At 38.5% G+C, this 25,870-nt stretch overlaps 1 protein-coding gene across 10 annotated transcripts in view; it reads right to left on the bottom strand.

Moving 5' to 3' along the window:
• Pex5l (peroxisomal biogenesis factor 5-like) overlaps nucleotides 1-25,870 on the bottom strand; it is a 221,911-nt gene that overhangs the window by 107,542 nt on the left and 88,499 nt on the right. The window lies entirely within an intron of this gene.

Genomic DNA, 25,870 nt, shown 5'->3' on the forward strand with positions numbered 1-25,870 from the left:
GGAATCAGGCACCAGAGGAAATTTTTAAATTTTTCAAGAAATTTAGCTCTTGCTAATTTGTCTGCAGCACATTTTGGGGTAGGGTTTGCATTTTGCATCTTGCTGTCAGACACAGCCTGGTCTGCTCTGACTAATGTATGAAGATATCAATTTAGGGTGATGTCCATAGTGATGTTTAACTAAATTAGGACCTGGAATGCCTGAATATTTTAAATAAAACCAATTTCCTTTCAATCATTATAAATCCATAATTCCTATTTCTATTGATGTGCAAATGATGTACCAGTTCATTTGCTTTCCTATCAAATTTTCTGGCTATAATCACAATCCTGATTAGTTCCAAAAGTGGGACACTTGTTATAAATATCAGTAGATGTATGAAATTTATTCCTGGAGCTACCACTTAAGTACTTATGACAAAACAAAAGCACCTCTCAATTCTGTTCCCTCCTGGGTGTCCACAAGAACAGAGGGAAGAGAACTGAGAGGTATTTTTGGTTTGGACTAGGAGGAAACCAGGTGGATGACTACAGATCCAGTGTCTGGATCATGCTTTCACCAAGTCCTAGTGCACATACTCTGTGTTTGCTTTTTAGAGGCCATCCTCCTTCAACAGAAGGGAGGGAAGGTTCCTATCTTTTCTAATGAATTGTTCCACTTACCGTTTAACTCTAAGTTGCTGAAAGGTGACTTACCCTATGCTTGTGTGGCAGCATGGCCTTATGTGTTAATGGTACTGAGGTAAAGTGTGGTCTGTGTTGACAGAAAATAGGAGGAGGTCTTGATACCTAGAAATGATACTTTTCTTGTGTGACCTTGGGCAGAGAATTTTTTTTTTCTAAACTGGAGAGTAGAAATGACGCTAATAATGACCTCGCTGACTTTGCAAGGGTTTTGTGAGGAGCAAATAGATAATATATAAAAAGTTGAGCATTCAGTAGGCTTTAATGTTGCTATAAATCAGCACAATCTGATTGGCTGAATAAATTACTTTCCATATGCATTTGGGAGTCCATAGCATCTGAAAGAACTATTTGTTATTTTGAAATAATAATCTGATAATGCTACACTATAAAGAAATGAAAAAGTTAATAGACTTCCTCTAACAATGGGAATCCAAGGCAAGTCTAGATCTGACCCATTATAGTTATAGTTGGAAAACTCTAAGGTACCATAAGATTGCTAATGAATTCACAGACTGCTTTATGTGCTCTAGGATTGATGAATATAGAGCCATATTAAGAAATCTATCCAAAGTTCTGTAATCAAGAAAAAGATGACTTTCAACTTCCAAAGTCTAAGAAAGAATTCAACATAGAGGGCTTTAAAATTTTTGAAACATTTTTAGCAGTTCCAAAAATATATATTTTTTACTAATTAGTTCACTGGTCTGACTGATGAATTATAAGTAGGCATCCCATTCATCTTGTTTTCAGTTCTGAAGGATTAGGAAAGATTGGTGGACCATTTCATTCATGGATGTATTGGGTCATTTCCATGGTGCTGGGCATTAAACACAATGACCTATACCTCCTATACGGGCCGTACGTTCATACTCTGTGTCCCGAGACACTGCAGACCAAAGAGAACTTTGGCAATATCAGTTTTAAATTGCTCATGTAGTTTTTGTTGAATCTGCTATAAATGAGTCCCCTGTTACTCTTACGTTTTCTTCTTTCTAACTCTCACATATATATATCAAAAGAGATTAACATTTAAAACAGATTCGGATTGAACTCAGTTCAGTTTGTTAAATGTTTTATGGCCTTTTAGATCCCAAAATAAAAGCCAGTGCATGATACTGATATTTTATTAGATAAATTAAAATTAGTACTAATTCCAGATAAATATTATGTATATAGAAAAATATTTAATTCATTTAATTTAGCTGTTTCCACACTAACATATGCTAATTTTTTTTTTGTTTTTGTTTTTGTGTTTTGAGACAGGATCTTGTTATGTAATCCAGGCCGGCCTTGAACTTGCTATGTAGCTGAGGGTGCCCTCAAACTTGTTTTAATCCTCCTGCTTTGGCCTCCTGAGTGCTGGGATTACAGGTGTGTGCCACCATGCCCAGTGTAACATGTGCTAGTTTTTACTACACTTTTAAAAGCTTCTCAGAAAGTAGAAGAGGTCTTATATTCTCTAATTAAGCATTGCTATAAATACTGAATTAAGGAGGCTAAAATGTTTTTTATCATACCCAAATTTATTGGTTAAAAACAGATTTTTTTAATCCTTTCTCCCCTTATTCAAAATACCACACTATTTCTTTCCAGTCACTTACAACCTGTTCAGGTCCAATAAGACAAAAACAAAACAAAACAAAACAAAATAAAAAAACCCGGGGCTGGGGATTTAGCTCAGAGGCACAGGGCCTGCCTGGCAAGCACAAGGTCATGAGTTTGATTCCCGGTACCGGGAAAAATACCAAACAAACAAACAAACAAACAAACAAAAAAACCCCAAGAAAACCCACACCTAACTGATTAGCATTTTTCTGTAACAATTTCATGAAATTGAAAAATTACAAGCAAGATCATTTGAGGGATTCTGAAATTTGAAATTCTGTTCCATAGTCAATGTATATTCAGCTCCATCTCTGATGACTTTGTCTAGGGAGATATAATGCAGCAAGGTCTTGCAGTCTGTAAAATCACTTCTTCAAGAAAGATAGCAAGTTTAGTACATTGTACTTAGTAATGCAGAAAGGTGTATTAATATGTTAGGAAGATTTTCCACTAAAAAGATTTTTATACCTTTTAGTTAGTCTTGAGGTGATGAAAAATTTCAATTAATTAGAATACTCCAGTGCCCTTGAGTGTTCTCTTTATTTGAAACTTCACAGTATTTACTTAGACTTAAACCTCAAAGATTTTCTTTTAATTTCTTGCACTTAAAAGCTGCTTTTCCCAAAGTATTACTATCAAAGTCCAAAAAGATTGATTGCTTTAGAGATGTATTTCTATTTTTTTCCCTTATACTGTCACAGTTGCTTTAAATATAACTTATATGTGTTTTGTGGCTAATTTATTCAAAAGTACAAAAAATTCAGATTCATTATCTGGTTTTGTTTTAATTTCCAATAAAATTCATTAAAGACTTCACTGAAAATTTTTAAAAAGATTTTCAAATTGAGCTAGAAAATACCAATCTACTATGTTGTAGAACTTTCTATATTGAATTCATCAAGATTTAGAAGTTTCAGAAATACTTTTTCTGCTTGACTTTTCTGGGAGCTTAAAAAGCAATTCCTTCAATAGGTTCCAAGTTTGAACTAGTCTTTGAAAAGCAAAAGTGAAGTAGTTTGGATTTTTCCTCATTTAAAAAATGCTTATTTCCTTAGAAAAGATCTATTTATAAATAGAAATATATTTCTTGAATCTGGATATTTTAATATCACTGGGGTTTCAGTACCAATAATAAAACAAAAACTATGTCACAGGAAGCAAAGAAAGTGACAGTTTCGGGAAGAAGTTAACTTAGATTCCTCTATTATGGAATTTATTGTCTAATTAGGTCACTTGTAATTGTGACTGTAGGATGTTACTTGTTTGTTTTCAGTTTAAATCCTGTGCATGTTTACGGTTTTCTTTTAAAGTCATAGCTCGCCATGGCATGAACTCTTATCCCTGCTGAGGTCTGCAAGATCGGCTTTCATCTCTTCCTCCCCTGTAGCTTCTCACTTCTGACTCTCCGGGATGACTGGGCATGTAGATAAGAGCTGCATAAATCCACGTTACCATGTTTTGTCTCTGCAGATGTCGTGTCCCGCATTTGGAATTTTCTCCTCCTCGCTGCTGTCTGGTGAATTCTACTTGCTCTTCAGATTGAGCACAGCCACCACCTTTTCTTTACTGAAGTCTGACCCATGATCTCCTTGAGCATGGATACAGGTCTCACTCTGTTTTATGCTGCCAAAAGCACAGGGCATTGTGACTACAGCGCTGTTAAATGAAGGCTGTTGAATTAATGATTGAATGGAGATATGGATAAATAGGTGAAATAGAGTTCTGCCTGCCTAAGATTTTGTAAGGTACTTTTTCCCAGACGCAGCTTACAGAAACTCCTCCTTTGTTCAAACCCCTCCACCATCTCAGGCAGAGGCTAGTGTTGGTGATGGCAGAGGGAGCTTAATGGGATTTTTCTTGATGGTAATTTCAAATCTTTTAACCTCATTTTGTAACCAACAAAAAAAGGCTGTTAAGAACTTATGGTACAATCATGGGCCTTTTTTTTGTATTTTCCATTAAGTCCTTTGTGAGTGTGGTGAAAATTCCATTTCTTTGGATTGAAATATACTAGCAATATGGAAGAGAGAAGGATGAGAATTGGCTAAAAATATTGTACAAAATTAAAATAACGTTTTTTGGTGGTATGTTAGTCTGTCTCTTCCTTCTGCCCCCAGTTCTCCCCCAAAACCTCCTCCAGTGATGCTTGTTGGAGAAATAAATATCTCCTGTATGATGCAGACTTTCTGCTTGTTACTGAGAGGTGGAGCCAAGTTCCACATTCAGATGAACATGGTGCGGAAAAAAGAGAGAAGTTAGAGATGTGACTTCTTCATATGTACATGAAGAGCCCAGAAAAGCGTCTGGCACACAATAGGTGTTTCAGCACTCAAAAGCTTGCTGAATACATTAAAAAATCTACAAACAACCCTCAGAAAGCAGGAAAAACCAGCAGCAACTTAGAGAAATTAGTACCTCCAGAGTTTGTAGCGATCTTGTGAAGTGCTGCTAGGACGGGAGAAGTTAAATTTCACCACGCAGAACTTTTAGCCAGTCCTACCTTGAGCCCAAGGTCCAGGGAGACCCAGCTGGGATAGAGCTTAAATAAAATAAAAGAGAAGAAACTATTGCTTTAATAAAAAATGCCTTCAGGAAAGACTAGTACATTCCTGTTCCGTGACACTGGGACCAACATAAATTAACTTAGTGAGGAGAGATGTGCAGAAAAGTCATCCAATTTTTGAAGATTATTGAAAAAAACCTGAAAATTGCCGTGATGCTTTGTGTGAAAGTACAGTGATTATGTGTTCCGCCTGGAGGAAGGTAGAGAGCATTTTCTGATTTTCAGAGTTGAACAATTTCCTGAACAATACGAGAATGTGGGAGGCAGTTCACGAAGTCGGCCCTGGAAAAGATGGCTGCGTGTTGGATACGTCGTCTAACTGAAAACCCTCAAGAAGAAAGTGTTTCTTCATTTGATGTGTAAAACTGAATAGCACAATTTCTCCTGAGGAAACTATTCAGAACTATAAACTTATTTGAAAAATGCCATGGTTCAAAGCAGGGATGAACATTGGAGTATCTAGGTAATGCAAACAGTGCCAGCTATAATCACTTACTGAGCGTGTAAATTGTGGTATACCATGACAAACGCTTTATATATATTTTGATAGTATGTAGGTCATAATAACTGTTTGGAATATACACTTTTTCCATGACCATTTTACAGATGAAGAAACTGAGACATGCAGGGGTGAAACAAGAAGAAGTAATAAGTGTCAAAGCTGGGCTCAAAGCCCCGATTCTGTGCTTTTTGCTACTATGCTTCAGTGCCTCTCCCCAGTGTTGTAATTAGAAGCCCAATCTGTCTAATACGGGGGCCTGTGGTCTTCGCCATGCCTCTCCTCCTGGTAGGTTCTACTCTGTGTTGTGTCACAATTGGTACTGCAGTCTATTTCTTCCTTGGACAAAAGCACGCGGATCCCAAGTGGTAGCTTATCGGGATAAACTCTTGCTGTTGTGTAAGCTGGAGGTCTGGTGCATACAGAGTCAGGATTTGGGTACAGGCGCATTCAGCCCTGAGCTATGTTCTTTCATCTATTTTGGCTGGACACATTTATGTTAAAAGCCCTGAAGGCACACCACGGTGCAGAGACTTCCTAAAGCATCATTGAAGTGGTTCATTAGTAAAATTCCCTTTCTACATCCCTGGATCAAGAAGCAAAAAGCCTGAAGTTTAAATCCCAGCAGTCCCACTTAGAGGGATGTGACTTTGGGTAAAGTCACCTTTCTGAGCTCTTCCGTTCTTGTGGGTTAAAATGGGAACAATGACACACATCTCAGTGTTGTAGTGAAAGAGTTCAGCTCAAGGAGTGAACACTGCGGCCATCTGAGAAACATTAATTTCCTTTTCTTTCTTTTTTCTCCATTGTTCACCATCTGCCTTCTGTTTTGGAGAAGATAAGTGATGTTACCATTTTTAAGTGACAAACGCACTACGCTACAATTGCTGTGTGTTTCTTGCCCTCGTGAGACACAGACACAGGCAGCAGAGAGGGAACAGGTTTTGTGGATTGAAAACCTCTGAGGATCTTTTCCCCCTGGTACTACCCAGCTCTCTGGTGTACTCCGTGTCTCAGCTCAGTTCAAGGACAGCTGTAGGTTGGGAAACACATTCCACAGACACTAGGACTTGGTCTCATTTATGTTCCAGGGGCTTCATATGTATAGGTCCTGCATTGGTTATGGTGTACACCAGTAAAAAGGAACAAGCAAGACATTCTGCACATGTCTTCATGTGAAAGATCAAATAAAATCCTTAAAATCTTCAGTGAAGTAAGTTCTAGTAGTTCCTTTAGGTTGCAAGGATGGAATTTAAATTTCGATTTAACTCTGAAGTTGAAGATCTTCCCACTACGAAGGTAAGCTGCCCCTTTCTACATGCTTGATATGCACGTATGAGTGAACAAAAATCATTTTCAGGCTTGTGAGACCCTTTCAAAGGCAGGCTTACTCCTTTTTAGGGGACAGGTCTCCTATTTTCACAAATGATTACAAGCATCCGTCACAGGCACCCTTTAGCCACACTTGATGGAACGCAGACTCTGTGTGGACATTTGCAGGGTCAGCAGTTAGCAGAGTGTTTACTTTTTCTTCAGTAATTTGCAAACAGGAGAAGCTCAATGGATACGCAGTGACTGTACCCTGAGCAGGGCCTGTGGTGAGGATATACGTGCCTCATATGTCTGTGATAAATGAGAAGGAAAGCTTAGCGATGCTTTCATTCAGGCTTTTGAAAAACAACCTGAAAAAGGTGACTGGGGAACCAGAGCAGCAGCCGGAAGACGGAAGGAAGGAGAAGAGGACTAAAACAAAACAAAACAAACCAAGTTGTAATAGGTACCTGTACCCACGCCCCAAGGTAACTGTAAACTGCATGAACTACAAACCTGTACTAACAAGGTAAGAAGAAAAAAATAATGGAGTATTAGGAGGACTTGATTTTTTTTTAGCTTTGTAGAGAGGCACCTAAGAAAATGTCCACCAGAAAGAATGAAGAACTGCCCCTCCAAATTTCCTACTCCCTAACTTTTCCTTGGCGGTAAAACAGAAAGAAGTGGAAAAAGAATTTTTAGGTTGTGAGCTGGACAGAGCTTCTGTGGTCCGCCTGTGGTCTCTTTCTCCCCAGTTAGAACAGGGTTCTTCTGCAGAGGGCCTCTTTCCTAACCCTCTCATCTAAGTTTTTCCCCTCCCTTTCTCAGTCTCTTTTTGATTTAGTCAGATGAGTCCTTGTGTAAAATGAAATTTGCATTTAAACATTCATCCATTAGGTTTAACAGAGGACCTGAAATATTTAATTTTCTGATGCAGAGTTTAAGTCAGGAAGCATTTCAGCAAAACTCAAAGTTTGAAGCAGGAAAAGGGGTGGCAACCTGTTGTGTCTCAGCAATATATGAACGTTTGATCTAAATTAATTTGCATAAAGATCTTACCAAAATGAGGATATTATCCTGCCCACGGTTTTTAAAAAGAGGAAAGCTCAGAGAGGTTAAACTTTTTTGACCAAAGTCGTTGGGAATATAAATATCTATTCCGTAGCTAATGCTTTAATAAGATTTTCATGTCTTCACAAATTTAAGCTCTGTGAATCTAGGGACCATATCTGTTTTGTTCAACACCTAGAGTTTCCTGGCATTTAATCGATGCTCAGAAAGTATTTTTGAATGAATTTATTTACACTTTGGTACATGAATAGAAGGAAATTATCTTTCAAATGAATAAAATAGAGAAAGAAAACATGTAACATCTACGTATAGAAGCAATGAGGTAAACAATAGTAGCTTAAAATGATCTAGTTCAAAATTCCAGCAAACTCACTTTCCTTAAAATAGGAAACAAACCAATTAGAACATATACCCCTAGGAAAAACAGAACATGTACAGCTTTTCTACAAAGAAATCTCCTGTCATAGGGAACCTATCTTAAGAGAAAATAGTGGGTAATATAACAAGTTATTCTTAAAAAAATCTTTAAGGGAGCACACTAGTGAGCAGGTTCCAAGGGTGTTTTTATTTGTGTAAAGATAGCATCAACTCTACAGCATAATACAAGAAGCATCACCATCACCATGCCAATCAAACATGGGCTATGGAACTCACAAAATGCAAGCTTTTCCTTGAGGTATCAGTGTTCAAGCAATTCCCATTGTGCCTAAATCAGAAATGTATTCTGTTCAATTATCTGCATGGAGCCCACCTGAAGTATTTAATATGTATCTACCTTTTCAGTTTTTAATACTATTCTTCCAGTGCTTTGGAACCCACTGAGTATTATCACACCAGTGACGAGAGGGAAGACAGTCACATGTGATCCCAGATCTGAGCGTGATCTCAATCAGCATCGCCTTTGGTGTACACAGGCAGGGGCAGCTAATGTGTCACCCGGAGCATGACAATGAGAACGCAGTCACTGGATCTTCCTGAGCAGCCTACAACCCATCTGGGCCTCTAGACAGCCATTCGCATTCACACTCATGCACAGCTCCTGCTACTCCAACTCCTACGCTGTTGGCAAGAAATATCCACACAGCTGGATTCAATTCATAGGATGCTTCTTATTTTTTTTTATTTTTTTGTTTCATTAAACTCTAGTTTCCTCCTAGCAGTGTGTGTTTTCTTTATATACAAGCCCAGAAATTTAACAGGAAGAAGGCATCTCAGAGGAGTGCCTCAGGAATAGGCTCGGGAGTGGGGAACGAAGTCATGTTGCTTCTGTTTTATGGAGCACTCACACACTTGTTCCCCCTCCACACCCCACAATGCATATTCCGTGAAAAGGTCTCTCTGAAGTTAGGTGGGGAGATTTATAACTCAGTGACTCTCAGTGGAGGCCTGTAGGATTATGGAGCATCAAGCAGTTAGTGAGCCAGCTGGCAATATTTCTAAGCACTGTTCCAGGCTTGGAAGTAAACAGCATAGACAGATATGACCCTCATGGAACTTAGGATTTGGAAGGGATGAACAATACCATACGAATATCTTCAGGCATGATAAATGCTATCAAGGAGAAGGATAAGGTGATACAGGAAGGAACAACAGCAGAATGTAAGATAAATACCTCTTCTTTCATTTAGATGTACCAAGAAAACATCTCCTTTTCTTTATTGTCCAATGAGACTTTGAGAATGTGAGAGCTTCCCTGCTTTGAATTACTTCTCATGTCATATGTCTGAGAAATGGAATACTCGCTGAAGCTATTAGAAGCTGGTGACTGAAATGCTACTCAACTAATCTGCAATTCTTTATAATTCATGTAAGATCAGCTTTGCCCTTAATGAAAAAGAATTCCATATCCATTGCATAGAAAATGAATTATTAAATTGGAACATTTAACATACTAGCTATTTGTTTGAAATACTGTTAGTCTATTCAAAGACTGTAAGTGATTTCTTGATTATTCTAATAAGTGGAGAATTGGCATACACATTATCCAGTGAGATTAGGTGTAAGTCCTTCCAAGGAACACAGGGAGAGCTACCACTGATAGAGGTGTAGTTCTTCTAAATGTGCAGCTCTTGAATCTGCAGCATCAGCGTCAATGCTGGCATCCCCCGGGGATGTGTCTACAAGAACACTCTGAATTACAAACTACAGGTGGAGGTTTCAAGCTGTAGTTCAATAATCCCTGCAGACGATTCTGAAAACCACCGCCATCCTGGTTAAGATCCTAAGTTTGGAATCAGCTCTGGATTCAGCTATCAGCTCTATCACTTAGTAACTACATGATATAGAAAACATCTCTTTAAGCCCATACATTTTCTATACAATGGGCACAGTAATAACTATATAAAAATTTGGTGTCAGGGCTAAATGAAGAAATGCTTGTAAAGTAAGGGCAGTACTTAGAAAATGTCAACTTTTTTTAAGAATGAAGGTTTATCTGTTTTTCCTTTATGTGAGTAGGAGAAGGGGAGTAAGTTGACCTTAATTTGTAGGAAAAGTGGAGTCATACTTTATTTTCAATCAGGTGAAATCAAGTAGCTAGGAGACATCAAACCTACCCAGTCATCAAAACTAGTAGTATATTTCAAAGACAGGAAGAAAAAAATCTCGAAACTAAAATCTGTAATCCAGAGATATCCTATGGCTGCAGCACTGGAAGCAAAGGGCACAAAGGCTTATCTCGGATGAGAACGTTCTCACAGTTTCAAGTTTTTCTGATGTAGGTCTGACCAAACCACACCAGCCACCTCAGAGATGAGGTCTTCCTTGTTATTTTGTCAGCTCAGCTGATATCTATTTCTTTAGAATACTGTATCTGGAGAGGGCATAAGGTAGCAATCATTTCTACCACCTCGCATTGTGATTTAGGAGCGTGCTTTTGCTCCCCACCTTGATGTCACCTTCTTGAGAAAGGACTCAGATCTGAGTCATCTTCATACACACCTCCACTGCTAAAATCAGTCTTTAAACATTGCAATAGGATCTATGTTTTTGGAATGAAGAAGTGAGCGAATGTTTTCAAACCTAAGAACAAAGTTGAAATAACACACTTCATACTTTTACCAGAGTAGACAAGCATTCCTATGAGAAGAGAGACAAGCTGTCACATCTTCTCCAAAAGTGAAATGACCTGCAAAAAAATGGAAGCAAATGGACTTTGCTGCCTAGATCCAAATGGCAAAAGCACTGCTTTTTTTTTTTTTACTAAGTCTTGTGTGGTTTCAGGCTGATGACTTAATCACTTAGGACCATGGGCATATCCCCACATTCAAAAAGGATTGTATTTTCTTGTTTCCTTAAACTTCAAATATATTAATCAGGTCAACAGAAAATTTTATTTATTTCTATTTTTTTATTTTTTTGGTTTTTTTCCAGTACCGGGAATCAAACTCATGACCTTGCACTTGCCAGGCAGGTGCTGTGCCACTGAGCTAAATACTCAGCCCCCAGATCAACAAAAAATTAATCTTTATAATTTTAGAATATAAGGTCTTGCTGTGTAGATCAAACTGGCCTTGAACTGACTGTGTAGTCCAGACTGGCCTCAAACTTGTGTCTTAAAATCTTCCTGCCTCAGCCTCCTGAGTGCCTGGATTACAGGCAGGCACCACCACGCCCAACCACAATTGATATGTGTTAAATAAACCCATGAAATAGAAAGGGTTAGAAAGCATTTAACACGGCAAGGTAAGAAGAATCAAGAAAATGTAATACAATGATTTACTTCTCATTTTCATCTTAGAAGCTAGACCTTTGGACTCTCTCTCTCACCTAGTAGGAAGGCTGTGTGCAGGAGTGGAGAGCAGAGGACTGGGAAGTCCAGCAGGGGAAGGAGTCCAATTAGAAACTCACCTTCATCCTCAGGGTGCTCGGAGGCCAGAAAGGGCCCCTTGAAAGGCGTTATCATTGGCCGCACTGTGCGTTTTTGTGAATGAACCTCATCATGCTTTAAATGCCACCGAATGTAATGCTTCTTTTTCTTAATTTAAGTTTTTGAATAGGGGTTAAATTGACACTGCACAAAAATAAAAAGGTAGCTAGTGGAAAATCGTCCTCACACCCTCATTCTCCACCTTCCCGCTGTACTTATCCATTATGCTCGCTCCAACCTAAAGCTGCGGGGGCTGGGGATTTAGCTCAGTGGCACAGCGCCTGCCTGGCAAGCGCAAGGTCATGAGTTTGATTCCTGGTACCAGAGAAAAACCAAAACCAAAAAAAAAAAAAAACAAAAACTCAAAAAAAAACCCAACCTAAACCTGCGATTAGTTTCCAGTGTGTCCTTCTGGAGTTTCTTCCTGCCTGTACAACCAAGCACAGACACTACCTGCTTTTAAAAAACTTTCCTCACCCTTTCAACGACGAGAGGTAACATCATACCAATTATTTTGCACTTCACTTTTACCACTTAAAGTGTCCTTAAAGTTCTCCTGTATCAAGGCATAAAGAATGTCTTTGTTTGTATATACACATGATATTAAGTTGTAAGGCTATACCTTTATTTACCTACTATCTTACTGCTGGTGATTTAGATTTTCTACTTTTTTGTCATTTATAACCATTTCTATAATAAAAAATTATACATAGTGCTACACATTTTTGAGGGAAGTTAACTCATTATTTTTAAATTTAGGAAAGTTTTCTTGATTTCAGAAAAAAAAAGTCTATAAGAATGTTAACATTTCAATCACTTAATTATTCTCTCTAGTATGTCAGTCATAGCTCCTTTAATTCATGTAAAGATCATATTATGACAGAGCATATAAACAGATAAAAGTATTAAAGAAAACATCAGCATCAAAAGGTTTCTGATAGATTACACTGAAAGTTGTTTTCTCTCTGTGATCTCTTCTGTGTGTCATTTTCTCCACACAGGCTTCACTCTTGATTCCAAACCAGTCTCCGTCCTGCAGACCCTCCTTTACTGTCTTCCACCATTTCTCTTTTGGGCCCCAGCGTTCCCTCAGCTGTTCACATCAAAAACTTAGCAATTGCCTGACTCCTCTGTTTTTCACTTCCAAAAGCCAGTGCATCAGCAGACTCCATGAATCCTGAGTCCACCATTGCTCCTATCCAGAGCTCACTGTTCACCTGGACTGCTGAGCTAGGACCCTCACTGATGTCCTGTCTCTCCCAACTGTCACACAGTCACCTCAACAACCAGGGTGGCCTTTGGAAAGTGAACCAGCTCACATCAATGCTCTGACCCTGGCCATAACTGGGTCCTACATTTCTTTCTAGCCTCGCATCAGATGCTCCTCCTGCCCATTCACTGTACCTCACCACACCTGGTCTCTTGGTTCATGATGAGGCTGGTTCTGGTTCCCACCTTTGCAATTGCTGCCTCTCCTACCTTCCACCAGACCTCTGCAGCTCCTTTTCATACCTGAGTCTCAACTCAAGTGTTACTCCTTAGAGGTGGCCTTCTGATCATATCCTGAGAAGGAATATCATCACTTTCTATCTCTTTGTGCTATATTTCTTTTGTTCAGAGGACTTGTTCCTAATTACTGTATTTTCTAAGTGTTTGCCACTTTTCCTATTAGAATGAGATTCTGTTCAGCAAGGCCCAGGTTTTCTCCTGCACTGCTATATTTGCAATACTTACAGTTGTGACTGACATACGGTAGGTGTTTAACAAATGTATGTAGAATAAATAAATAAATTACAAAATAAAATTTTATTCATTGTGCAAAATTATGGAATAGTTTTGGAAACCATTTCAGCTGATAGAAATGCTCATCATTCAAAACAGCTTTCAGAGCGCTTGTGTAATATTCTATTTTAGTGTGTATAGTCAAAAGGCAATACGGTAGTGCAAATTTGAGAGCTGGATTTCAGCTTTAAATTTATATCTTTGGAAATTCCGACCAAATTGCTGAACTCTCTTTAGGTCAGATTCCTCATTTGTGAAATGGGGGCTTGAAGGATGTGGAATCAAGTTGTACTTTCATCACCTATTAATTGAAGAAGTATTATTTAAACACAAAGTATGTCTTAGACATTGGGACCACTGGTGAATGTCAGCACTGATGTTAATGGGGCACTTGTGGGTCTCGCAGCTTAGTGGAGCCAGATTCTTTCAGATGGTGAAAAGTGTGCTAGGAGTGGTGTATGGTACAATGAGAGCGCAGAGTAGGGGCCCTGGCTGTCCAAGATGCAGGATCAATAGAGGCAGAGGCACGTGACCTGAGGTCTGGGAGGGTCTTTCAAGAGCCAGGTGTAGGGCTTGGGAAGGAATGTGGCAGAGAAGACAGCTCTCCCTGTCTAGGAAAGGTGGCTGGCACTGAGAAAGGGATGCAGCCCGCCCTGCACAGCTGCCTGTGGAGAGTTTGGGGGATGTGGGCAGGGGCCACCGTGCCACCCAGAGTGTGGAGTGTGCAGTGTGCACTGTGAACTGTTTGTTATGTTGTGGGTCGGGCAAGGGCGGAAATCAAAAGTATGTGTTGTAGACATCTTTATGGCAATTTCACAAAGTAATTTTTTGTTTGTCCACCCTAATAATGAAACTTTGATTTAAAAGCAAACAAAAGCCAAGAAATTGGGTTTGTATTTTGTATGTCTCATTTTCATTTTCTTTGAGTAATTCATTTTTATTGTATTTATAAAATTGTCTATCTGTAAGAACTTGGACATAAAAGCAGCAAAACAAAATAAAATTCATCCTTTAGCATCGTTTGTGCAGCTCTGGGCTAAACTTTGTGAGCCAAAGATTTTGGTCCAAGTTGAAGATTCTGTACACTGCCACAAACGCTCCTAGAGCTAACATGCTAACTGACAGCTGGAATGGAAGGAGAGAGATTTGCCTCGTGCTTTCTTTACTTCAGTAATAGTTGGGGAAAATCAATCTACATACACTCTAGGAAACTGGATTATGGGCCTTTGAAAGGGCTTACGTGTGTTACGCCTTCACAGCCTATTTTACTGCAGGGAGAAATTCAGTAATGTCTGCCAAATCAAGTTACAACGACAGTATAATTCAAGATGGTCATTCTCAAAGGCTTTAGCCAAAGGTGACCCAACTGGAAGCACCCCTGTCTTACCCTTTGGGATCCGTAATGTGTCCTGAGGCTCTTGGTTCCAGGAGAGAGAAGGGCTATGCACACACAGTGAGGGTAGAGCGGTGGGCAAGCATGGGCCTCATGGGGACGCACGCCCTTCCTGTTCTCTTTACAGAGAGCAGAGTTGTCCTTAAGAGTGGGTAAGAACAAACGGTGGGGGAAAGAGGATGGTATTTAAACAGCTGTGTATCTGAGATGCAATCTTGACTCTCCAGATGATTCGGGATTGAATTTGAGCATTTTCCTTCATTTCCCACAAGCAACCATCAGTTACCACCAGCAGCTCACAGTTCTGTTAGATGTAAAACTCAGCGATTCTTATGAAAACCCAGCAGTCCCTTTTGATGTTACAGAGAAAAGTGCAGGGCAAAGGACTAGCACTGACTTACGCTCATTTCATTTTATCACATGGAGAATAAAACCATTAGAGCATAAACCTCAGTTTTTGTTAAAGGTAATTAAGCTCCATCAAAATCACCAAGACCCAGGCTCCAAGCCCCATTATGCATTAGCTTTCACTACCTTCTCCTTAGTCTGATGACTGAGACTTCTAAGCAGTTGTCCCTGTCGTTAGAGGAGTTATTGAGAGTCCAAATGTAACAGCGTCTTCCCTTTCTAAATCTGTTAAGCTACAGCCAAAGGGAAGCTACCCCAGCGGGGTGCACAAGGTAATGACTTATTCCATCAAGTGTCAATAATCTTCTAATGGAGAAAAAGCAGCGGCAAAGATTACTTGAAACAAGGGATAATCCTAAGTGACATGTTTAGAAATCTCGACTTAAAAAAAAAAAAAATAAAAGAATACCACTGGCCACCTAAATATAGTTAAAACCAGGTTATTTCCCTGGCTAACAGCAGGGGGCAGCAGATCAGAGACTGCTTTGTGAAAGTGGCTTCCAGGATGGAAAAATCTGTGATGGAAAATCCTCAAAGTACTTAAACCTAAATATGGTAAACCTAACAGCTGATTCCTCATTGTAAATTTATTTTACAAAAGAAGAAAGCTAAATGAAGTATAAATAACTTTGTATTTATTTTCATTTCATATCCTACAGACCCTTTTGTGTTAGGTTGCGTTTATGAATTTGCGTGTGTGTATATGTCTGTGTAAAAGCTGTGAAATCTTGGCAGCTTCATAAGGTTAAACCTGGTAGTCTGGTCCAGGTGGAAAGTAGATGCAGGACACAAAGGACAGGCACAGATCTGCACACAGCAGCAGTCTTAGGTTCGGAGAAGGGAAGAATGGATAAGATCAGGTCCTGTTTAATCCCTCTCTTTCTCCCTCCTCTCACTCCCCACAGCTGAGGCCATACATAACTTCAAACCCTGATGACATCTGCTCCTAGGCCAATCATGACTTCAGCCTCTGTCACTACCCAGTTTTTTTTTTTATTTTTCTGCAATATTCTGTCTCTGTATCCTATTAATACCCAACTTTCTGTTCCCAACCCTGTTCGTGCTCATCAAATCAGGACCGAGCTGGAGCTAAATTCACAGATTTCCACGGTAGCTCTTTTTCTTCCAGAGTCCCCATTTTAAAAACAGGATTTCTAGGTTTGAGTTGCTGGCTTTGGTGAGCACTTGTTCTGCTCTGTCCATGGTTCTCCAGTTGTGGTCCTTGAACCAGCCACGTCAGTCTTCCCTGCGAGTTTATTAGGAAAGCAGATTCTCCACGCCCTTTCTCCCCCTTGAGCTGCTGAATCAGACAGTCTGGGTGGGGTCAGCAATCTGACCATGCCTTCTTGGTGATTTGCATGCACGCTGAAATGTGAGTCCCTGGAGTTAATCATTCAAAGTTTCTCATTTGAATTTTATGTTATCAACTGCCTGTACAACCTTCTTCTTCTAGACAGTTTCTAATTTCTTTTGTAGCAACTCCAAGTTGGCCTTAATCTTGGATTTGTAGCTGGGATCCTGTTATGCATAGAACAACTTCACCATTGCCAAATGTCAACCTCTGGGAATGCTGGTATAACTCACTAGGTTCCACACTTTCAACCTCTGTCCACAATAGGGGCCCAAGAAGCTGGACATAGGCTGCAGCCCCAGCTGGGTTTTGTGGTGGCTGTGAACTTGGTGCTTTGCCTGCTTTCCTGAGCTTCCTGTTGACTGACTCTACTCTCGACAATTGTCCTATCCTGACAATTGCCCTGTCCCTTCTCTAACTTGTTAGGGTACAACAACCATCTTTGGTTTTTGTTTTGTTTTGTTTTTTTTTTTTTTTTTGGTTTTTCTCCAGTACCGGGAACTGAACTCACGACCTTACGCTTGCCAGGCAGACGCTTTGCCGCTGAGCTAAATCCCCAGCCCCACCATCTTTGGTTTTATAATTAACTATATTAGGTATATGCTTTCCAGGTTGTTAACAACTACATTTGAGTGTTAAGAGGAAGCGTCTTTGTCATTCAAAGTGGATAATTTTACTCTAAAACAAGCTTATATATATTTTCCTTTCTTTGAAAGACATTTTGTACTTGCTCAAACTTTTCATCATTTTCATCTGGGTTGCAAAATGGAGAAAAAAGAAAATGCCATCTCCTACAAATGTGAATTTTGAGAAAAGAAGTGATATTACTTAAGCACTGCTTCAAATTTTCTTTCAGAGAACACCTGCTTGCTTATTTGTCCAGTTCTCTGCTAGACAGTGAACCCCTTTGGGAAGGAAATTTTGGTCTTGTTCAGCCCTTTGTATTGCCAACCTACAGGATGGAAATAGTTGATAAAGGAATGGGAAGCACATCTGTGTACATAAATCCATTCACACACAAAAATAAAGTTCTGATTTTCTAGCTTGTCTGGTTTATTAAGCATCACTAAAATATAAGTAGTTTGCTTAGGTTTAACCAAGATTTAAGCTAGTGTCTATTATTATGTTCAAGATAGGAGGTAGATTTGGATTAGTGTTGGGGTTGGTATCTCTGTCTGTGAAGGACTTGGCGTAGATAACGGCCTCAGGACGCTGATATTTGTCACATAATGGCTCTAAGGGCTTCAAAGAATATCAATTCAATTTGGTCATTTTTTTGGATGGAAAAATCGAGGCCAGTAAAGGTAATGTCAATTTTATAAGGCCATCAGGTTGGTTGGTTAGAACAGAAAGCCCAGGTTTCTTGAATTTCGATCTTTTCACAGTCTGCATTTGAAATAGTTTTTGGTGATTATTTATCATAGTACTGCATTGGGAAAGATGACTTTTTCCCAAATACTTTTTTTCAAGTTTATAAATATCTTTCAAAAGTGACAAGATGCTTAAAGCCGTATGCTCTGATATATTTAAATTATCCCTATTTCCTTTAAGGGAAACTTGCTATTCTTTTTTCTAAAGGGGTTGAAAGATGTAATGTTTCCAAATTTAAAAATGAAAAATTTCTTGGATTCTGCACATCCCAATTAACTCAAATATTAACTAGAGGGTTCTTGAGGTGATCAATAAGTTCACACGTATCCTAAATCCAATTTCCTTTAATTTTACTTATAATGAAAGAAATCTATTTCTTGTTTCTAAAATTATTTGTAGAGATAAGATACTATTTGTTGTCTATCAGATTGCAAAGATTAAAAAGAGTGACAATTGATTTCAGGAAGGCAGTTCAGTTTGTTTATGAATTCAGATTCTTATATGCACATGGCCTTTTGTCATTAATTTCACAGCTAGTTATTTCTGTTAATGATACAATTAGAAAAGAGCAAAGATATTCACTACAAAATGTTTATCCAGTCTTATTTAGAGTTCTGAAAAACTGAAAGCAACTTTAAAAGACATATCTAGGGGATCAATTTTATACATTATGGTCATCCATAAAACAAAGTGCTACATAGCTATTACAAGGAGAACTCACAGGGACTGGAAGGGCATAGGGAGAAGGGGAAAATTAGGATTCAAAGTTTTGGCTATAGTATGACTTATCTATATAAAACTCGTGTGTGTGTGTATGTATGTGTGTGCACGTATGTGTGTGTATCGTTATAGAGATGTGTAAGAATGTTTCTCAGAATTTTGTTTGTAGTGATTACCTTGGATGCTGAACTGGGGTTGATTTTTATTTTGTTCTCTGTGTTTGCTTAAATTTCATACATAAGCAGGTACAAGCTTTATCCTTAGAAAGAAAAAAAGCTCAAAAGGCCCATCTTCATATTTTAAACAAAATGAAGCCGAATATTTTGATATTGCCAAATTCTGCTTTATGGTATTTTAAGGAGTAGGTATTAAAAGAATGCATTTAAGACATTTGAAAGCCCACAAAGGATAGCATTTTAAATACCATTTGAATACCACAGCTATATATGTGCACCCATGTTTATAGTAGCACAATGTGTAATAGCTAAATCTTGGAAACAACCCAAATGTTCACCAATTGAGGAATGGATGAAAAAGATATAGTATTTCTATACAATGGGACGTTACTCAGTTGTAAAGAAAGATAAACTAGAGGCTTTTACAGGTAAATAGTTGCAACTAGAGACCATACTCAGTGAAATAAATCAGATTCACATGTGTAAACATCATATTTCCTCCCTACTATAAGAACCTGAAAGAATAAATAAAACCTGAAAGGTACGATACATATTGTGAAAGGATGCTGAAAGGAAAGGAAAGGATGTGAAAGGAAAAGAAATTGCTCAAATAGGAAGGAGGAACTGGGATGAAAGAGGGGAGAGGAAAGTGAAAGAAGGAAGAGGAAGAAGTATGTACATGTATACACAGGATAGCTAGGATAATTGTGCTACTGATATCTGTGGGTTTATTGAAAGGAACTGTTAATGTGTAATTGTTTGATCAATCTTACATGCCTATATCTGGTTATATGTGCAACCATTTTGAAGATAACATTATGTAACATAACAACCATTGTTAATATCCTATCACCATGTTTTGGAATTCTGTATCATTTTTATTATCCTCTATGCTGTTTTGTTTATGTATTTATTTTTGTTATTTTGAGGTTTTTCTTTTCTCTTTAAAATGAAAAAAAAGTATATATACAAGGAGAGCTGGGATAGGTGTATTGCTGATGTCTGTGGTTTATTGAAAGCAACAGTCAATGCTTAAAATTTTCTTTTTCCTTGACCAATTTTGCACGCTTGAATCTGGTAATCAGAATGACTGATCTGAAAACAACAATATGCAGTATAAGAACCACTGTTGAACTCCTACCATCTTGTATGGTGAAGCTCTGCATCATTTCCAATTTTTTTTTTTATTACTTGCTACTGTATTTGATTGTTGGATCAATATTACATTCTTACATCTGGTGGACTGAGCAACTTCACTGAAGATAACAGTATGTAATGTAGTCACCATTGTCAATTCCTATCATTTTGTTTTGAGGTCATGTATCATTTTTATTGTTTTGATTTTGTCTTCATTGTTGTTTTGTTAGTTTTTTTAATCTTTAAAATAAAAAAATGCCATTTGATTCAATTCTTATTTCAAGTTGGAACATAGGGTTAATTTAAGTTCCATGTATGTCTTCAACTTTATAAAGTTACCTTTGGTGAAATAATTCATCACCCCAGACTTATTTGCTAAACTGGTCAATAAAACTGTGCGATTATGTTTTGAAATATGATGTTTTAAAATATGGATGTAACCCTTGTGGAAGGGTTAAATCATGCTGGTGACATATGAATTGCCTCGCATACTTATTTGTGGTGAGAACACTTACAGCCTACTCTTATAGCAGTTTTAAGAGCACACTATGTTGTCATTAACTATGGTCACCACGTGGTACAGTAGATCTCTTGAGCTTACATTCTTTTTATCTAGTTGAACTTTTGTATCCATTAATTGATATCCCCCCTCTTCCGCAGCCCCTGGTAACACCATCCCATCCTACTTTATGCTTCTGTAAGAGCAGCTTTTTGAGATTTCACGTGTAAATGACATCACGGGGTCCTTCTGGACCTGGTTTATTTCCCCTAACATAACAAATGACCCCAGACTTTTTATCTACGTATCTCTTGTATTGTTTTCATCAGTGATGGCTGTTTGCACCACATATGTATATTCCTCCTGCTCGTGTAATCAGCGACTCTTGTTATCAGCCAGCCTGTGGTCAGTGATGGAAATAACCACGGCCACCTGCTGCATAATTGCTAGGTACACACGTACCTCCTACACAGGCCCTGTCACCCATTGCACCAGCTGATGCTGCCATTGCCGGCCCTTCAGAGAGTTGTCTCTGATGGAGCAATGCATGATTTTCTTTTTTTAAAATCTAATTTCAATGCCAGTGAAATACCTATTACAAAAAAGCAAATACTTCAACTGAATTTTTAAGTGAAATTAGAAACTAGACTGAAATTTGAAAGGAAGACCACTGATGAAATACAAATGGAATTTTGACAGTTCTACTTAATTATGTCGAAGGTTTTTCCTTTTCTTATTTCAAGGCTGCATCTGGTGTCAGATGACCAAGGGGTGAATAGCAGGAACTCAGTAAACCTGGGTTGAGTGAATATAGTTTTACTTAACCTTGAACTTCTGTGAGCTTCAGAGACACCTTAAGAACCTCAACCCTAGAGATCCTCATTCAGTAGGTCTTTGAGGAGCCTGAGTTTGCTGCTGGGTGGAGTGATGCTGCTGCTCTTAGAGCCAGCTTAAGTATCACTGCCTTAGGTTTTAATTGGTTTCCTATATTTCTAATATTTTAGAGCTTGAATCATGACCCACTCTCATATGCCTGATGGAAGAAGTATACTTACTTCCCTATTTGGGAGAGGTCATTCTGGTACCCAGAAAAATCCAATAAGACACAAAAGAAGAAGGGGATATCCTCTTAGCTCAGCCAGACAAATCTGCTAAATGTGTCCTGGAAATGGCTGAAGATAGCAGATGCTTTGGCCCGCTAGCTTTCACATCCAGACTGCACTACCTCTAGCCAGACCATACAGGTTGGCATACAATCCACATATATAAATAACTGCTACTCCAGAAAATATCCCACATGTATTTGCAATAGAGTAAAATTTACATTTACATATAGCACATTTCTGTACAAGCAGACGTGACAAGGTCTATGTACATCTATAGAAGGAAAATTGGAAAGATGGTGTGTACTGAGCCAGGGGTTAAGCTAAATGCCTGTTGAGTAAACTAGGGCACTTAGGGAAAAGAAATAGTAGAGTTAGCATTTATGAAGCCTCCATTACGTAGCACGCACCGCTAAGAAATTTCACACACACGATCTGATTTAATCTTTAGCATAAATGGCATGCTATAGTGGGCATTAGGATCTTTATTCTGTTGATGAGGTTTTTGTACCTTAGAGGTTTAAACAACATAGTAAAAATAAAATTACTGATAGAGACCTGGAATTTGAACTAGTTAATTTGTTTTCAAAATTTTTATTCTCTCTACTATGTTTGTAATGATACAATATGGGACAAATAAGAATTATTTAACCAGAAAATATTATTAAGCTATAAATTTTTATTCCTTAGCTATTTATTACTATAATTGTGTGGTTTTTGCTGAGTACACAAAAAGCCTCAGTGCTAATACTCCAATTGTTCAGAAGATACTACCTCTAAAATATTGATTGCTTTATGTGCTTTCTGAACATTTTTTATTACTGTATTCTCCTAAATTAAAGTCACTGTGTTTATGTGCCTTCCCATTACAAATGATCAGATGACAAACTTAAAGCATTCTGGATCGTAAAGGGGAAGATTTTGGTGGAAGTGTCTTGACGCTGAATCAAATTCCAAAGAGAAACCAAGATTATAAAAGTCCTGTGTGATTTTATTATTATATGAAATGTGGGAGTGGAGGGAACAATTGAAGTGAGATTTATTTGAGCTCTAACTTATAAATATACAACCATAGCCATAACAACAATACTTTTGAAGTACTGGGAAATGCTAATGTATAATGTTATAAATAAAGTTGTAGAACCAAAGTGTCTGTATAACATGACTTCAATGAAAGAAAGCCATATATACATGGAAAACAAATTTGGAGGAACTATAACAAAATAGTAATGATGGCTGTTTGAAATATGCTTATGGGCTGTTTTTGCTCTCTTTTTAAAGCTTGAATCTATTTTTATTTTCTACCATTAGCACATGTTATTTTAATATCAGGAAGTTAATAAGAAATATATATATATATTTATTTTAAAAAATATTAACCTATTCATTATTTCCCTATGTATCAAAATACACAGGAAGAAACAATTATCTTGGGAACTATCATGGTTGCCCGCCTTGTACTATGTGTGTGCGTGAGAGAGAGTGGGCGGCATAAGGTAGTGATGGTTTTGGGGTTAAGCCAAATAATTCCTTATTGTTGACATTTTTTCTTGTCATTATTTTCAAGAGTACTGGAATGAGGTTCCCATGCTGGCAAAATACTTGACCATCTTTCAAGATGAAAGCTGCTAACACATTTTAGGTGAAAATTTTCTACTTCTAGGAGGGAGGGGAAGAAATTTCTGTGTAAGGGAGAATTTATCTGTCGTACTTTCAGAGGATAAAGTGAGTTGATTATCCAAATAAGATATTCCCTGGCATTAGAAAGTATTAGCTATTATTCCTGAATCAAAGGAAGCTGCTTTTGGTTTCTAATTTAAGCTTTGACTCTAATGATTTTCTCTTCTAGGTAATCGAATTTTTTCCTGTTAATTTTCAGAAAAGTTTTCAATTTGCAAAGGAATCTGAGTTCCCATCAAATTAGACCTTGGTAGGAGGGCTGCACACAATTAGACGTAGGTGCCAGGGTGTCATGTACCTTTCTTGGAACCCAGTTTCCAAGATGGACGAGGAGCAGAGTTTATAGGGTTCTTGAACTATCAGCCTTTCTCTGTGCGCTTGTTGCTGGAATTATCTCCAAAGGCTGAGCCTTTACTCCAAGGCTGTCAGCACTGTCTTCAGCTCTGAGGCATGGGCTAGACTGCTGGATAATAACAGTAAGTGGAATGCACTGGACCCCTTGCATGATACCAGGAGTTACTCTCACTACATGTTTATATTCCAGGTATTTAAAACTATCACTGGGCTGGATGAGGTCACTGAATTATCTTGGGCTGAAATGGAGTCAGTGGCATATTATAGTAACATAATCAGCAAACACGTCTATGGCAGAAATCCCTTTCTGCACTTACTAATATGCAGCCTAGCCAACCGCCTTTTTTCCTGCTAAGTTCAACAGAATGAACATGTTAAATAAGGCACATTGGTTATTCCTAACTTGGATGGATAAGCGGTTAGAAGGCATTTAATCTGATAATCCCTTCAGAATCGTGCATTTGCACACAAAAGATCTTTAAATCCGGTCACTTTGGAGATTCAACAGGAGCTGTCTGGTATAATTAGATTAGCATGATGATTCCAAACCTCTAAACCACCATTTAACACCTTGGTAGGTAAGCAGAATAGCATTTCTGATGAAAACATTTGCATTCATTGGGATCAACTTTATAAGGTTCATTAACATAGTCACACAAAATAGAAATTTATGGGGTAAAATACTACAAAGAAACACAGTGAAAAAGGTGAGTATTTTAAGCAGGGCAAAGACACTTCCAATGTAGAATTGCTCAAGTAGGGGTTGTAGGTGTAAGGCTAAAGCCTTTTTTGGAGTGTTTCAACTCTTTGCATGATGGAAGTTTGTTTGGAAACTGACTTGTGGGACAAGCTTCCTTTAGCAAAACCTCTCAGACCTGCAACTACTGTCTCCTGGGGTGGGTGTGAGACCAGTGCTGCGCTGTCATAAGCCATCAGACCCCAGTTTTAAATCTCTTCTGTAGTTCAGCCGACAGTCACCTATTTACTGCATTAGAGGTTAAGTTCTGAGGCAGCAATTGTCAGAAGTGTTTTCTTCACAGGGACTATAAAGCACGAGCACTGAGAGGATGGATTGCCTCCCAGCAAATGGCTCAGGGACTGGGGAAAAGCTTGTTTTGTGGTGCTGAAACTATGTTCCATTTGACACAGTGCTATTTCGATTCCTTTGGGAAATTCACTGCCCCTAAGTATTAGAGCTCAATTTTCTTGTCTAAACACTAGGCTTTCTATATGGCCTTCTTTTTATGGGGGTGGAAGTGCTAGGATAGGATTTTTTAGAAATCTGAATAGGTATTCTTTGAAATGAAGATGTTTGCAAAAGAAATCAGGAGTGAACAGCTCTGGAAAACAAGATTAATGTCTCTCCCAAGAAACAGTTGGTAAAAATCTTGTATGCCAGTGGTTCTCACAGTGTGGTCCTTGGACCAGAAACACTGGCATCCCCTGAGAACTTGTTATAAATGCAAATTCTCTACTGGACCAGCAACTTGGAAGGTGAACCCTATAATGTGTTTTCATGGGCATCCTTAAAGACTTAAACTAAAGCAAGATATTCAGAGGATCAGAAGAGAGGAAATAAAATACTTAGGCTTTGGGAATTCAAGCTGCAATGGAAGTCTGAAAGAAGTGGAGGCTGGGGCTTCAGGTTCTGATGCAAGTGCCTTTCTGTGATAACCACAGATGCAGATTTGGACTGCAGGAGACCCTGGACTTTACCGTCCACTTAGGGCCCTCATTTATGCAGGAGCAGAAAGGTCAATGAATTGACAATTCACATTCCTAAACCTCTTCTGTTATCCAGAGCCAAACATCTCAGGGAATATGTGTGTGAGCCACGGAGAGGTTACAGCTGTGCCAAAGCAACCTCTAGTCCTTACTGTGACCAGGGAGGTCACGGTCAGATTCCTTAGAGTGGCCTGAGAAGAGCAGCGTCTGGTGGTGCACGGTACAGACACACTGACCAGGAGAAATAACACGTTTATAGCATTTTTCTCAATTAATGATCCTATAAATGAGCCTGGAAAAATAAAGTGAAAGTGTCATGATAATAGCCAAATAGTTCTCCATGAGCATGTCCCAAAAATATTAGGCACTGGGTTTTCTCAGCATTTCATAAGATGCAGAACTTTAAATTTCTTTGCACCAAAATTTCGGGGAGAGTGATGGAGTACCTGCTTATTTTGTTGGGTACCAGTCAGTGCAGGGCACCTGATTGTGTGTATGTGGGATCGCTGGTGAGAAATAGATAAAGGAGAGATGGATGGGAAGAAAGCATGGGAATGGTAGTGCAGGA

Source organism: Chinchilla lanigera, unplaced genomic scaffold, assembly GCF_000276665.1.
Source record: "Chinchilla lanigera isolate Chin_1 unplaced genomic scaffold, ChiLan1.0 scaffold00019, whole genome shotgun sequence".
NCBI lineage: Eukaryota > Metazoa > Chordata > Mammalia > Rodentia > Chinchillidae > Chinchilla > Chinchilla lanigera.